Below are 5,065 nucleotides of genomic sequence, written 5' to 3'. Positions count from 1 at the left end.
TTCATTGCAGTTCATTGTATTGTATTACATTTTATTAACTTTCCTAGCATTCCATTGCATTTTATTGCATTGCATTAAATGTTATTGTATTTTATAGCATTCTAATGTATTTCATTGCCGTTTATTACATTTCATTGCATTTTATTGTACGCTATTGCATTTCATCGCATTTTATTGCATTTTATCGCATTTTATTAGATTTTACTGCATGGTATTGCAGTTTATTGCATTTTATTGCATTTTAATATATTTCATTGCATTTTATTGAATTGTATCACATTTTAATGTATTTTATTTTAGGTATTTTGAACGGAGGGGGTTAGAGAGTTCTACCAAACGGCATTCGACGGGGATTTTCGAGCCCTTTTCAACGTCCTTATTAAACTTTCCATCACACGCACCCTTCCGAAGTTATTCGCGAAAAACGATTTTTACAAAATGGCCGATATCTCGGGAACGGGGCGGGCTAGGGGGTCGTTCAAAAGCGCGTTCGACGCGTCTCGAAGAGACGAACCAGCCCCTCAAACGACGATCCCGTTGGACGTACCGTTCCAAGTCGACATGGGTAAGAAGAGCGTCCCGTTCCGGTCATTCTTGGTTTTAGCTGGAACCACTTCAGAGGTAAGTAGAGGGTCGGGTGGCGATTTTGGCTACATGGGCGAGTGGGTAGTCGTTTCTTAGGTTTTTTTGGGCGCTCTACACGAATCCGGCGCCAAAATTTACCCATCGCGTCGCGTTCTCCAAATTTTCCAATTTCTTTTTTTTAAGTCACTCTTATATATATACATTTCTACTCTTTCTGTTTCAGATATCATCACTTGTAGCAGCAGCAGCAGCAGCGCCAAAAGACGTAAGTTGGTTAGGATAGATTAGTTGAGTGTGTGTTTATCTCGTATTTCCAACCGTTTACGTGTTACGCTTAATTATTGTATTGGTTTCAGAAAATTATCAATCTCGACGGTGTACCACGCCAAAAGATACTTGCCTACTGGCTATTGGACGAGGAAGAGGAGGAGGCAGATGCAAGGAGCGAGCACGGTAGTGAATCGACGCCACGAGGGTCCGTTGCATGCGTCGTTAAATCGGTAATGGGTAATTCGATGTTTTTATATTTTTTCGGTTTCTGTTTGTTTTCAGACACCCACTCCCACCAGGGCACAAGCCCGCCATGCAGTACATGCGGGTCTGATGGGGAGTGGGAGGCGTGGGAGGCGTGGGAGGCCACGCACAGCGAGGGCCGGTGCCAGCCTCCCCCTCCCCAAAACAGCCAGTAGCGCGAACGAGAGGCGCAGGAGGGAGCACAAGGAGGACCGGCGTCGTAAGTACTACAAGTTGTTTCCTAAGTACATGTTACATAACATTCCGTTACGTGTTGTTTTTTTATTTTACAGATAGGTGACTGCAGCGAAAAAAAACCATGGAATGTTTGTTCCTTTCCTTTTATATTCATTTTACAATCATGCATGTACGAAAATTATAATAATAACACCTATAAAAATAAATAAATATGTAGCCTGTTAAATTATTTACCTTCCTACCTTGTTTTCCCATAGGTGGTTATGCAACTTCGGGTTAAGTTTATGGCAATCGGAGAGGCGAAACAAAATATTGGTTGCGTCTCACGGGAATGGGCGTTGGAAGAGCCCATTCTATTTCTAAAATGTAATAAATATGTTTATTACATTTTATCACATTTTATTGCATTTCATTGTATATTATTGCATTTGAGTGTATTGTATTGCATTTTAATGTATTAATGCAGTTTATTACATTTTATTGCATCTTAATGTATCTTATTGCATTGTATTAGATTTTACTGCATGGTATTGCATTTTATCGCATTTTATTGCATTTTAATGTATTTTATTGCGTTTAGTACATTTTATTGCTTTTCATTGCATTTTATTACGTTTGTTGACATGTTGTTACTTGTTATTTCATTTCATTGCATTGTATTGCAAGTAATCACTTCTTATTAGATTTTATGGTTTTGTATAACGTTATTGCATAAAAAAATAGTTTTGTCCATTTAAAACGAGTTTTTCCAAGGCCAGGGACATTTAAGCAAAAATCCCTTTTCCCATTTAAACGGCATTTGTTCAAGGTCAGGTCCATTTAAACGGACGCAAAACGTGATTAATATGCAGGTATATAAGTGTGTGTGTGTGTGTGTGTGTGCGCGCGCGCGCGCGCGTGCGTGCTTTATCGATTCTCGGATTCTAGGCAAAGTTATTTTGGGATAAGATCTGACTCGCGAAATCTGTTTGTTTTCTCAGACTTCAATTTTTCCGTTTGTCTTTTAATATTCATTCGCTGTTCTCTGATCGAGTCGTTCGGTCGTTTTCCCGTGATCTATATCAATATCACTAATTTTGTAATTTTCTCTAACCGTTGTAATTTTTAAACTATATGATTGTGTTTTCTTCTGCATGCAAAAGTTCACGCGTAATGCGCGGAATGCGCCGCGCTTATATACCGCACGCTACATGCGCTACGCTATATGGTTAAGACTAATACCGACGGCACACAAACCATTCACACCACTTATATATTAAGTTAATAATGTTTGGATATATATGTATACGTGTGTGCGTGTAAATACAACACATACAAACACACACACACACTTATATACCTGCATATTAATATATTGTTTACATATTTATGTACATGTTCAAAAATTTTTTAAACTCCAATTTTGCTCACTTTAAGTCGTCGTATCTTTTATATTTTTGATTTTTGACGTTTTTGCCTAAGGAAACTTTTAATCAGTATCACCTAAACTACAACATATTTCAATTTCAGCTAATTTGACCGGGCCCGATTTTTTCCTATAAAATGTGCGGGGTCCTTTTCGAACTTTGAAACTTTAAGTCGCCAGAACTTTTTAGTTTTCGACTTGAGAGCATCGAGTATTAAGGATAATCGTTAGAACTCTTCGGGGGGCTACCAGAACTCTCAACAGAACTGCGAAATTATTTTAAAAAATTTTCATCTCTCGAATAAAAATAAATTTTTTTCGCAAAATCCGACGTTTTGTTGAGAGTAGGTCACGTGGTTTTTCCAGCGTCAAATGGCAAAAGCTCAACTATATTTAGCTTTGATGCTCGACGCTCGTTTCAATCACTGTACTCACAATTACTCAATAAAAAGCACTCTTTAATTACCAAAAAACAATATTTGTGTTGTACTATTAAAGATGCGCTTATTAAATATCAAGTAAATAAAACGCTGACTTGATACCAAATTGATACTCAAACAAACGTTGACGCTCGCATTTGACGCTATTTCTCCTTCCACTAATGGAGCCAGTCACGTGATATGTTTTGACCAGTTTTGACGCTAAAAATGAGCGTCGAGCGTTAGCATGAAATAGCACCTTAACACATTTTTCCGCCCCTCAAAGTTTGCCGCTGTGGGCCGGGGCCCACTCTGGCCCCCTTAATCCTAGGCTGAGTGACGGTAATTCCAACAGCGACTCGTCGGTACCGAGCCAGTACGACCAGTACTTCATGTCGCAATTGACAGACCTTAGCAGTCCGCCGCAGCAGCATCGTGCGATGTCGGCTTATTCACATCCTCATTATTCACATCAAGCCGATTACAACCATCAATTGGTATTCAATAATGGGCCTGAAATCAATTTTAATCCTAATCTTTCGCCTCTTCTGGATCCGATGCTTACAGGTAAAATCGTAAGGAATTTCTCGCTGAGTTCCGCTGACAATGAGCAGCGGCGGCAGTCGACCGAGAATTCGTCGGAGTTCCTGCCGGAATACGGCAAGAACATGTGCGTAACGTCACCGCATTTCATGTTTTCGCCCGAAGGTTGCAACGGAGACGAGATTAACGCGCTCGGCTCTGTTCAGTCGATCCACGGCCAGGCTTCCTATCACCCTACGGACAGGAATGTGGTGGAGTACAAGACCGATCAGCAACAACAAGTGGTTGATCATCATCCTCTTCGAAGATACAACGAGCAGATGCAGGTGAAATCGTTTGACCAGAGTGTCCAAACGGAATCACTCTCATCATCTTCATCGTCAACATCAACGAGAGGTTACAGTGTCGCGAACGACATCAAGTCCGTCACAAAAAGACGGAAATTAAACGACAGTAGCAGTAGCAACAATAATAACAATAACAATAAAAACAACACGAACGACGATGACGACAATGTCGACAGTGAGGCGAGTGCGACGAAGGAGAGACCATGAAGGAACAATAGTGCGACTGATGCGGACATCCAGAGACCTAGAACGATGGCGACCGTGCGGGAACGACAGCGGATGCAGAGCCTCAATGAAGCATTCTCCGCCCTGAGGAAGATCATACCCACCCTGCCAAGCGACAAACTCAGCAAGATCCAGACGCTGAAGCTAGCTGTCAGGTATATCGACTTTCTCTATCATTTGCTGAAGACGAATGTAGACGGCGGTGACAGCGACGAAGAGATTAGTAAGTTTTTTGAGTTTTTATAATGTTTTTCTAAAGTTTTTGAGTCTTGTAACGCGGATCTGCGCAGAGTAATCTATACAAATGCATATCGATATCTCAAAGAAGGGAGAGAGAAAAGAGAGGAGGACGAACCGATAGGATAAAGTCTATAGGGATCAAGATTTAATGAGTAATGCTGAAGCAATATGCTTTAAATAACAGATTTTTACCCGTACGATCAGAGTTTCAATTGATGTAGTGCCAATCTCATTACTTCTCACACATACTATGTAGATATTAACTTATCTAGATTTTCATACTTCTTGTGTGGATTTTAAATAACATTATAAGTGCAGGAATAGTCTTGTTATTTTGTCGTGTTGGGCAATCCTTTATGATTTAGATGACCGACTCGTGGCGATACTGGAAGGATGCTGGAAACTTATACCGAATGTATATTGCTTGGAGCGACGCTCGAAGATCATTTCCGTCGGCACCTTCTTCCGTGGGGCCGGCACGTGTCTACACGACTCGGATGGCTTCGGTTTGTTTTATGGTGCAACGTAATTAAACAGATCCTCCGTCGCACAGTGGGGTATTTGTCTGACTTAGCTGGCCAAAAGTCATT

Source organism: Ooceraea biroi, chromosome 9 (assembly GCF_003672135.1).
Source record: "Ooceraea biroi isolate clonal line C1 chromosome 9, Obir_v5.4, whole genome shotgun sequence".
NCBI lineage: Eukaryota > Metazoa > Arthropoda > Insecta > Hymenoptera > Formicidae > Ooceraea > Ooceraea biroi.
The sequence above is the reverse complement of the archived record's forward strand: the minus strand, read 5'-3'. Positions refer to the sequence as shown.